This window comes from Protopterus annectens, chromosome 6.part0 (assembly GCF_019279795.1).
Source record: "Protopterus annectens isolate FY-2018-M chromosome 6.part0, PAN1.0, whole genome shotgun sequence".
Taxonomy (NCBI): Eukaryota; Metazoa; Chordata; order Ceratodontiformes; family Protopteridae; genus Protopterus; species Protopterus annectens.
Genome location: NC_056737.1, coordinates 1,002,874,461 through 1,002,887,156, shown reverse-complemented (window position 1 = coordinate 1,002,887,156; position 12,696 = coordinate 1,002,874,461). Strand labels below are relative to the sequence as shown.

At 32.2% G+C, this 12,696-nt stretch overlaps 1 non-coding gene across 1 annotated transcript; it reads left to right on the top strand.

The window, feature by feature from the left end:
• Positions 1-505: 505 nt before the first annotated feature.
• LOC122805057 lies at positions 506-671 on the top strand. The gene has a single exon (XR_006365286.1). It is a non-coding gene; the product is annotated as a U1 spliceosomal RNA (small nuclear RNA).
• The last annotated feature ends 12,025 nt before the right edge of the window (positions 672-12,696 follow it).

Below are 12,696 nucleotides of genomic sequence, written 5' to 3'. Positions count from 1 at the left end.
TCTGACTCATTAATTCTTTTTACTCCTTTACCTATGTTTATATCATTTCTCTTTTCTTGTATTTCTATTCATAAACCCCTTTGATTTTGCACCCCTGACATAATATGCTTAATCTGACTGAGATTATAAAATAATCAATTTCAGTTCTTAAATTGCTTCTTATATACATCCATTTTTCATTTTTTCCATAAGTACATATTGTTGTACTTAATCATATCAAAAATTACTTTAACGTCTGCTCCCTCTTTTTGTCTATGTCTTATGTCAATTAAAGCCCCCCATTAAAATTATTTGCTTATCTAAACTTACACAATCCATTATTTTTCTAAACATAACTTTTTCTGTAATGTATATGCACAGAGTGTGATTACACTATATACATGCTTCTTATTTATTTATTTATTTTATGTTAGTTAACATTTGTTAACCGGGAAAGTCCAACTTGGAACAAAGCCAATTTTCAGTGCAGGCCCAGGGAGAAATGCTCCAGACGCAGGTCTTTATAAGACTTACTTGGCAGGGGGAATACCACAATCAAGAAGGTGGTTTCCCCAGGGTGAGGCTCTTCCATTACACATTTCAGCTGGTTTGACCCCTTTGATTTCCCTACATGTGGGAAACCCAACTGCATAATTTCTGGTATATATGTCTATATGTTGTTATGTCTAATACTATTATTCTTCCAATAAGCACTACTGTATAATCCAAAAAATCTATTCAATCTTTACATAAAATGAGTATGCTAGAACATTTTCACTGTCTAAATTCCACAGTATTTTACCTTTCCATGATCCATTTGCATGTTCTCTTTCTTCATCTGTTGTTATGCTAATATCAGAAAGTGAACCAAAAACCAACAGGAACCCACAGGATAAACGCCCCTTCACTCGCCAATAAATGATAAAAAATCCAGACAAATCCTCTGGTTGAAGGGACGACCAAAATGACATATACAATGAAATATAATCAAATAACTGAAAGACCAATATAATAAAAATAAATACAGTATTTATTCAAGCGAGGTAAGCGCTTTCACAAACTTGCTTCATCAGACCTTTAACAGAACCACAAATACACCACATAAGCTGAAAGACACAAGCAATTTCTTTCTTGAGGTGGATTTTCTGAACTTTCATTTTCTATCTTTTACCCCTTTACCTATAGAGCCTCTTTTGTTCCTTATTTTTGTCCACTTACTATCTCCTTCATCACTAAAATGACACGTTACTTCTTCCTCACCTCTTTCCTTATCATTTACTGCCTTTATATTTTCTCTCACATCCATCGTTACCTCAGTTTCATTGATTTGTTCATTTTGCATTTCCTTTACAGCGTCTAAAACTAGTTTCTGTTGTGTAAACATTGTACCTTGTGTATGTTCTTCTAACTCTGTACAACCCATCCAGGAAGGACCTGTCTTTTTCACATTTTATACATTTCTGTTCACATTTTTTGGCTTCATGTCCCACTTTTTCACATATAAATGTTTGTTTTTCTCACAATTATTGATCAAGTGATCATCCTTACCATATAAAAACATGTCTTAGGCTTCCCCCAGTATCTCACTATGTCCCATGTTCCCTTCAACATTAATTATATTAGGTAAATGCACATTTTTTCATCTTGTATTTTCAATATTACACCACATTCCCACCTCCTTTCTGCATACCACTATCATCATACATTTTTGTAACATGCAAAACATCTTTACATATAGTTTTTAAATATTCTTTCAAATCACTTCTTTCGACTTCAGTTCTGAATTGTGCAAATATTTCTGTTTTGGCTTCTCTGTTAAAACCTGAATTACATATATGTTCTATGGGTTAGTGTCTTTCTTTTTATCATACTGTTCCAAACATTTTTCCATATACTGAGCCTCTTCAAAAAAAAGTCACAGTATGTATCCTTATTAATACAAATAAAGGCTCTTACCTCCCTGAATTTTATCTCCAGTGGTGTTTGATGCTGTCCCATACTTCATACCTGTCCAGTTACTTTTCAGCCTTACTGCTTATCCTCACATGAAATTTTCTTTAGATTTCTGCTTTATTTCCTCCTCTTCTTTCAGCCTCTCTTACTGTCTGAGCATACAATTTCTTCTCTTCTTTTTTTTTCTTGCATATTAACATCTCCCTGAATTCTCTCCATTATATCTTCCCAGAATGCTACCTTATCACTCTCTGGTTCACTTTGGTCCACTAATTATTTGAAACAAACATCCCATAGCCCTTCTGATTGATGGGTTATAATAACACATTCTAATGCAAAAATATCTGCAGCAAACAAATGTTGCTGAAAGATTTCCTCCAAATCTGCCATAGTATGATCTTCTGCTCGTATTTCACCTTCTCTCACCTTAATTATTTCTCCGCTACTATCCATCTCCTTCCTCCCACTCTCCAACTTGTTTTCTAAAATGTTAGCTTTCAGAGCTCTTCAGTTAACAGCACATTCATTCTCCCTATCGGCGATCTCACTCTCCTTCTCCTCCATGCTTCCTGCTTCTCCGAGCTACTGCCACACTCAGAATGGAAGACAGGAAGTGCCTCATAGAATTAGGTCCCCATACGATCACTTCAATGAAGAGAAGGGGTTTTTATTGATATATACATTACATATTATTTACATATTTACAGTATTTACATCTATTTACAAATCTCCATACATTATAAACTTTAAATTAAGCATTCCCCCAAACTTTTTTTATCCAAACCAAAACATTTTCTAAAGAATCTTTGTCAAAGTCCATTTTCCATTGTATTTGTCTTCATTTAGTCTCTCAATCCATATAGTCCAGGAAATATAAAGTATTACTTTGTCCATTTTCCTCACTTCTTCCTGTTTCTGGGCACCATAATAACCAAATTCTATTATATCCATATTTATTTGCTCAAATTTTAACAAACATTTCACCCTATTATGTTCATATATTTCTTTTTACAAATTAACTATTTCACATTTCAAAAACACATGTTCAGTAATCTCAACTTATTCACATTTATTACATATTCTATCTCACTTTTTCTTGAATGGCATAGTTGCCTTAACCATCAATTTTCTAATATACAATCTGTATAAAAAAATCATTACATTCTTTAATCTTTTTATAGTTATTATATCTCATCATCGTGGCTTTTTTTTCTTATCTATTTCTAAATTTTTCCATGGATCAATGCAGTAAAATGCTTTCATAATATTTCAATACCTTTCCTTTTTTATTTTCCATAACACAATTTTGTTTTGGTACTCTTTCATTTCATCATTCACAATGCTTTTACTTCTTTTTTAAACTTACGTTCCTTCCCACAGTTTTTTGTACTTATAATATAATATTATTTATATCAAGTTGTTACGTTCCTTCATAATTCCTTTTAATACCTTATATAAAATTAAAGATGATGCATGTACTATTGGGTTTATTAAACACAAGCCTCCTTAGTCTTCTTTCATATATACAAGCCCTCTCTTGACAGGAGTCACTATAGAACCACATATATGTGATAATATAATCATTAGTTCCTTTTCATACTTAATAGGAATCATATAGATGTTAGCAACATAAGTAATTTTTCCTATTACCATGGTGTTTAACGAGTGTACTTTTTTCTATATGAATTTCCAAAAAATTGTCATATCCTTTACTTCAAGTACATTATCCCATTGTTGTTGTCTGTATTAATTCCTTCCTAATATTATTCCTAATATATCTATATATTTTTCATTGAACTCAATACCTCCTATCACACCTTCAAAGCCAAATCCTTTACTTTTTTCTTTATTTATACTTAAAACATTTTTTTAATTTATACTTAACTTTTCATTTCCTTCTTCCAGCCATATTTTATTTTTAACAATATCACCCACATAATTATACATTACTGGCAATTGCACTATCTTCTGCATTTTGTATCCACTGTTACTTGACATTTTATTAAATTCCTTCACTATTACATTCATAACTAATGAGAAAATTGCACTACTAGCTGGGCAGCCCTGTTTGATTCCACATTCGATGTTTATGTCTTCCCCAATTGAACCATATACATTTAGTTTCACATATTTTCTTTCATAAACAGATTTTATTACTTGTAATATTTTTTGCTTACATTACATGCCTGCAAAATTTCCCATGATGATTTATATTTAATATTATCATATGCTTTACTTATATCCCCTATTATAACCTTTGCTTCTACATTTTATTTATAATATCACCAATTATTTCTCTATTATCAATAATAACGTTTGACGTCCTTTTCCTTTTCTTCTGAATATATTTTGGTCATGTATTCTATCCATTTTTTGTAACCATTTTTGTTATTATTCTCATAAAAATGCTATAATCCATATTATTTAATGTTATAGGTCTCTGATTTTTTATCTTGTCTTTATTTCCTTTTTTTAAATATAAAGTTTATAACTCCTGTACATATCTGCTTTGCTTTAACTCCAGTTTATAACCATTCATTCATAACTTCTATAAAAATGATTTTTGGTCACTCCTTCATTTCTTTATACATACCATCTTCAATTCCGTCCAGTTCTGTTGCAGAATTCATGTCAATATCGTTTCGAATTTCATTTCATTCTTTCATAGTTTTTGTTCTAAATACTCATTATCTTCGTTATTTAATTTTTCGCCTTTATAAATTTGTTCTGTTTACTTCTATTTTGGCAAATAATTCCAATACATATTCTTTAATTATGTTGTATATTCCTTCTCGCTGTCTTAGCTTACCTTCCTTATTTTTTAATTATCTTACTATTGTTCTTTCTTTTATTTTACTTAAATATGCTGATTCCTAGTCTTTCTTTCCTTGTAAACAATATTGTGTTTATATAACAATTTGTTAATTGTAAATTGATTCATTTTATATATATATATATATATATATATATATATATATATATATATATATTTTTCTTTTCTTCCTTTTTTATATTTTCTTTAAAATTAAGCCACCAAACAGTCCAATTCTCATAAAGCTCTCTCATATTCATAGTTTTTTTCTCTTCTAAATATAATTCCTTTACATTAATTCTCTTTCTTCCTTTTCCTATTCTTATATATTCTTCATTTTTCTGTACTTTAACCCATGTAGCCACATGATCCAAAAATCCAGCATATTTAACTCCTTTTTCTTTAACTTTTAAACTATCAGATTTTAAAAAATAATCAACTTCTGTCCTAATTTCATTCCTTTTGTAGGTCCAGTGGTTATTCTTCTATACACTTAACTTTCCACATCTTGTGATTTCTTTAACCATTTTAACATCACACTTACTCTTATTTTTTTCTTAAATTACAATTAAAATTGCTCACCACTTTATTTATTTATTTATTTATTTTATTTTATTTTACATTTGTTGACCGGGCTAGTCCAGCTGAATCAATGTCCATTTTCAGTGGAGGCCCGGGGAGAAAAGCTCCAGTGGTGAAAGCAAGATAATAAAAATAAAAATAAACAATTAGCTCAAAAGCAATGAGCAAAAATATGAAGATTTTAGTACAGGTAATACAAATCTAAAAAGAAAACAAATAAAACCAACTATAAAGTAATAAGTAAGAGATTAACCACTTTCAATACAGAATATGGAAGTATGGAAGTATTACGTAGTTTGGTATGTAATACATAATTATAAAAGACGATTAAAATATATTTTTTTTTTTTTTTGTCCATGTTTACAGAAACATATTGAAGAATATTTTAAAATATAATTTCTTGGTCTTTTTTGTTACATATGCATATATTGCTACAATTCTATACACATAGATTTTCATATCAAGCCTATTGCTATCATTCATCCTAGTTCCACTATGGTTACATCTAATATTTTAATGGTTTCTTGACATAGTATACATGTGCCTGAGCATGTTTCTTTCTCCATGTTGCAAACTACCACACCATTCCATTCCAGTTCTTTCTTCCTCTGTTAATAATCTGATATCTTCTAAAACAATAATATGTGCATTTACTGCAGCACACCATTGCAATATACCTATTTTTCTCTTAAAATTGTTCATACTGTTTACACATAACACTAATAATATCAGCTTTTAAGAACAGTTAGCATAATAATTGTTTCCATTTCTTTTCTTGTTTTCTCTAAGCATTATATTTTTGAATTTTCTTTTCCTTTCTTTAACGCTTTTCCCGATCAAATTATTTCTATTTCTTACTGTACACCAGGCAGCTTCTTCCTCACTTGTCTCCTCTGTCTCTTTTTCTTGTTACTTTCTTCAACTTCATGTACAACCTCTTTATCAGTTACATCTTTTTGTACTTTTTCATGTATAACACATTTTACTATCTCTTCATCCTGTATCACTTCATTTTCTTGCACATTCACTTCACATTCTAGCCATGAATGACCAGTATTACCACATTTTTTGCATTTTAAATCACATTTTTGCATTATGCCCTGTTTTACCACATAAATAACACATTTATTTCCACTAAAATAACAAGTCTTTGGTTGACCCTTGTATTTCAGAAATCCATTATTACCATGAACATTAATAATACTAGGTATGTGCATAACATTATCATTTTCCATTTTCAGTATTACTCCACATTCCCATCCCCCAGTCCATATTCCTCTTTCATCATATATTTCTGTAGTGTCCATACATAGTTAGCAAAGCTGAGTGTTAAATGTGTCACATTGTGTATACTTTTTTTTCTTTTGCACCTCAGCCTGAGTTTGAGGGGTATCAGGTGGGGGCATTGCGCAGAGCACCAAATAACCTTGCTATGGTTCTGACACTTATTTTTGTTCAGTTTTATGCTATTTGCTTTTATTTGTCTAGCAGCTTAATATAACATGTCACATTCATGTTAAGATAAACCAATTTTTCTTCACTGAATCTATGAATATTGATTTGTGTCAAACTAGATTTGTTGTCTCAATAATCTTCCTTATAAACAAATTTACCAGATATTATATAATCACAGCTGGAGTCTGAAATGTGGTCAGTAAAAAAAAACATAGACAAAAGCTCTAAAGACATTTAGATACCTACATTTCCACAGAAAATTGTTGATTTTTGTCCAACATATTTAGAAAAAATACTTTTAGTAATTCATATTTAGAATATTCTAGCTGCCACCCATACAGTCAGAAACATAGCATAATAAAGGGTCAGTGCATTCGAGCAGCTAGAATGACTTCTGAATATGATGATATGGTAAAGGAACTTGACAACATAGGTAATATCTCATTGAACTGATTGACAATATTACAAAATATGCCAAAGGAGAATGGGGCATAAAGTACAAACCCTTACTAGGTACAGCCTCAGTAGAACTCCAGATAACAGCAATACTGTAGATAAATGTGGGGCAAATAATAAATTCCAGAGAGCTTGTATATTCCAATATGGTTCTTATGTTAGAGAAATACAAAAAATAGTAGAAGAAAATTGGAATATAATGAAAACTGATGATATTATATACAAGACCACAGGTGAATATCCGGTATTTGTTCACAAAACAGGACAAAATTTGAAGAGCAAATCTGAAAGTAAACCCTTTACTAGTAATAGTAAAGGAAGGGATGGGGGTACCCGTAATGCAACCAATGTTGTGTTATAATGGAAGGTACTTTTCTTATATTGGATGAGAACAATAAGACTGTAGTAAGATTCAGGAATGGTAATTGCCGCACCCAACACATGATATATTTAGCAAAGTGTACAAAATGTCCATGTTATTATGTGGGCAAAACAGATAGGTATTTAAGGAATAGAATATATGATCATTTCTACTGTATAAGGAAAAAAGACATAAAAAATGCATTATACAGACACCTTGTCAAAAGTCCATGTTGTGACACATTTAAATTTGCAATTTTAGAGCAAATAATGGCTAATCCTAGGGGCGGCAACATTAGCAAGAAATTAGGGGAAAAAGAAACTAGGTGGCAGATTTTGTTAAATGCATCTGTACACCCAGGTATAAACGACAGTATTTCTATCAAGTCTGTATTGGAAAGTAAAAGTTGAATCGTATACAGCATAAGTAATGGATTACGGTTGAATGGTGGTTTTATAATGTTTACAATATTTTTATAATATTCTATATAAGTACATGAAAGTGTTTATGCATTATTTTATGTTTTTAATATATTGAATAGTACTACTTGTGATAAGAAGTGGGAACGAGTGAGAAGTATGTATGAGTGATTTTACTAAGCACTGAGCACTTTAAAAGAATGAGCACATTTAATTGATAGATTAAATAAATGGTATGATTGGTTGGATTTATATATATAACCCAGCATGAAATTAATGAATGTGTTCTGATGAAGTCTATCTATAATAGATGAAAGCGCTTAACGTGGTTTGAAGTGGTTTGTTTGTTAAATAAAGAAGTGTTCATTCTACATGCAGTTTTGGTGCTTTTTGTGAATCCTGACACCCAGTAGAGCGAACAGGGTTTTCAGTTTACTTTTTATTGTGTTGACTTTTGCTGATATTTCTCAGATGTATATAAATCATGGTCTGGTATTGACTTTTTATTATTACTTTGTATATTATCATCAGTAGTCACTGGTCATTATATAAATCATGGTCTGGTATTGACTTTCTATGATTACTTTGTATATTATCATCAGCAGTCATGGTCATTATATAAATCATGGTCTGGTATTGGAGTTTTTATTATTACTTTGTATATTATCATCAGTAGTCACTGGTCATTATATAAATCATGGTCTGGTATTGACTTTTTATTATTACTTTGTATATTATCATCAGTAGTCACTGGTCATTGTATAAATCATGGTCTGGTATTGACTTTTTATGATTACTTTGTATATTGTCATCAGTAGTCACTGGTCATTGTATAAATCATGGTCTGGTAGTGACTTTGTATGATTACTTTGTATATTATTATCAGTAGTCACTGGTCATTGTATAAATCATGGTCTGATATTGACTTTTTATTATTACTTTGTATATTATCATCAGTAGTCACTGGTCATTATATAAATCGTGGTCTGGTATTGACTTTTTATTATTACTTTGTATATTATCATCAGTAGTCACTGGTCATTGTATAAATCATGGTCTGGTATTGACTTTTTATTATTACTTTGTATATTATCATCAGTAGTCATGGTCATTATATAAATCAAGGTCTGGTATTGACTTTTTATGATTACTTTGTATATTATCATTAGTAGTCACTGGTCATTATATAAATCATGGTCTGGTATTGACATTTTATTATTACTTTGTATATTATCATCAGTAGTCACTGGTCATTGTATAAATCATGGTCTGGTATTGACTTTTTATTATTACTTTGCATTTTATCATCAGTAGTCACTGGGCATTGTATAATTCATGGCCTGGTATTGACTTTTTATGATTACTTTGTATATTATCATCAGTAGTCACTGGTCATTGTATAAATCATGGTCTGGTAGTGACTTTTTATGATTACTTTTGTATATTATCATCAGTAGTCACTGGTCATTATATAAATCATGGTCTGATATTTACTTTTTATGATTACTTTGTATATTATTATCAGTAGTCACTGGTCATTATATAAATCATGGTCTGGTATTGACTTTTTATGATTACTTTTATATTATCATCAGTAGTCACTGGTCATTAGACTGAACCCAGATTTTTCTCTAACCACTGACTTCATTCTTTGATTACCTTCATAAATCTCCTAAAGAACAAAGGAATTGGTCTCCAAATCCATATTTAGTAAAGAACCCTCATATTCTAGACATTAATATCAACTAATGCTACGCTCATCTGCTAATTAGCATATTTTCCTCCCAAGCTAGTTTGGATATGTGATGGGTATCTTTTACAGCTGAACTTATTTTGCCTTAGTTATCATGCTGTCTTAAAAAAGGCAAGATTGCCAAAAGAAGACAGCAAACAGGACAGGATTTTTAGAAACGATGTTATTATCCAGCTTTGACCATGTGACTGAGCAACAAACCAGGGGAATAATGTCCGACGTTAGTTTTGTGTGCTCCTTTCTTACATGGACTTTAAGCTCATTGCAATTTTTTTTTTACTGAATTGATTCAGTTGCCATCTGAATATTTAGAAAATATTATTAATTTTCAATAGCTTTCCTAAAAATATATATTCTTTGAACATAGATAAAATAATTAGTGACATTAGATCCATTAGTGATGTTTTTACCACTTTTCAGATCTGTGTTATTGCTCAGCTAATCTTAATAAAAAAGGCCATTCTGAGAGTCTTTTAGAACATTGCGTGACTTAAGTTGCCATTTTGATTTCTTTGAAACAGTCACCAAGGCCATTGACAAGGGGAAGGTGATCCACACAGCCTACCTGGACCTCACAAAAGCCTTCGATACAATACCCCACTCAGGCATTATAGATAAGCTCACCAGCTTAAATATAAACCCCTATGTCACTAGATGGGTTGCAAACTGGCTCAAGGACAGAACCCACATGGTTAGAATTGCTGGAGCCATGTCAGACTCCAAACCAGTTACAAGTGGCATCCCACAAGGCTCAGTCCTGGGACCTCTCTTGTTCGGTATATATTTCTCGGAGGTACAGGCCAACACGGAAGGACTGTGGCTGACCAAGTTCGTAGATGACTGCAAACTGGGCACCATAATTGACTCTCCAGCTGACACAAGCATCCTCCAAAAGGGCCTTATAGAAACAGACAACTGGTGCCAGAGCCATGGCCTCAAGCTAAATGCCAAAAAGTGTATAGTCATCCCCTTTGGCAAAAACAGTGCCACAAATTACCACATATGTGGTAATCCATTAAGTACAGAAGAAGTAATTAGGGACCTGGGGACCCAAGTTGATAGCAATCTCTCATTTGACAACCACGTGGCCAAAGTGGTTAGAAAAACATTTTATATAGCCCACCTAATCATGAAGGGATTCACATCTAGATCAGGGAGGTCATCATGCCTCTTTACTCATCCCTCATCAGGCCCATAATTGAGTACAATGCCCCTTTTGGGATGTACCTTACCAGACACCTGCAGCAACTGGAAAGACCCCAAAAGTGCCTCACCAAGAGGATCAAAGGGCTCAAACAGATGCCATATGCTGCCCGGTTAAAGAAACTCCAGCTCTACTCAGTGGCATACCGCCTGTTCAGAAGCGATCTGTGCCTGACGATAAAGCCATGTCCAACCCGAATTAATGGACATGCTGCACCTCAGAAAATCAAATCCCATCGAGCTACACACTCGAGACTTGAACCTCAGCACCGAAATAAATAGGACATGCTGGAGGGACAGATTCATAACCCAGAGGCTCCCTTCACTCTGGAATAAAATCCCAGTCCAGGTTAGGCAGAGTCCCTCACTGACTCTCTTCAAGAGGAATCTTGATGAGTGGATGGGAGATCGTAGGTTTACCCCGGGTATCACTTCTGTGTCACTGTTAGACAGAGGCACAGTATACTAACCTCAAAAAAGGGCATAGCAAAATTAATTTAAAATGGGTGGCAAAAGCCAAACACATTCTGGCTAGGCTTATAAATGCCCTAGGGCAGATAGCCTAGTATGAACCTATGAACCTATTTAAATAAGTATAAAAGTAGATGGTATTAAAGCACTTAAACTCCATAAGACTGCTGAAACCGATGGGTCTATACTTGAATTCTTTAATAATTTCAACAGAAATTATCTAAAATCCTTTGTGAGAACTTTTCAATTTTAAACAAATAAAATATAATATTTGTATATTACCTGATGAAAGTTATCTGTACCTCTTAACATCTTAGCACAGGAAATCTGGACAAAGCCTAAAATAATGGGGAACAAAGGCCCAAAACTGGGACACAATTTAAATATTGATCTAATAAACATAGAAAGTTGCTAGAATAACAGAATGTGTATCATCATGCATTTTCTGAAAGATATGAAGTCTAAACCTCAAACATATGTCATGATTTAGTAACTTCAATCCTCAGTGACTTGCCAGAAAACCACAAATTTTATAGGGAATAGGCCAAAAATAGGAGACAAAAATCTGGACATTCTGTGAAAATCTGGACAGTTGAGAGGTATGAGGTTATCCTATCCATAAGTCCCAAACCAGCTTTCTTAACGCAGATAATAACCATCCAATGGCCCTAATAACTACTGACAAAAAAAATGCCTATGCCCTAGAAGGCAGATTAAAATGATTTGCTTTCTTGTTCATTTCAGTCTTTTTTTTTCAAACTAGACAGATGACTAAAACCATTATTCTTGGTACCCTATTCATTTTAAAAACAACTACCTTAAGCCAAACTTTACTTTGACCACAGATGTCACTAAAGCATTCAAATAGATTAACTTTATTTTACTCATCTATTTTTTTAACAATTCAGAGACGTACATTTCTAATAAGCCATAAAGACTACAGTGAAAATATATACTTCAGCCCATTCCATTGGAAGTGCATAAAATGGGAACCCTGACATGTGATTGAAAGTCTGTTTCACTAAATGAATGGAGCTAACAAAATGTGAGCAGAGACCAAACCCAGCTTACAAATCACAAGATCAGTCAAACTTTTTTTAATTAAATTATTCTTTAGTGTAATTTCAGGAATGTGAATTACTTTAGGTTTATTTTAATAAAAGTGAAGTGTCAGTCTTTCTTATGAATTTATTTTTTTATTTAATTAATTATCAAGCAAGGTAGATGAGCACTGTGTGCTAAAAAATATAGT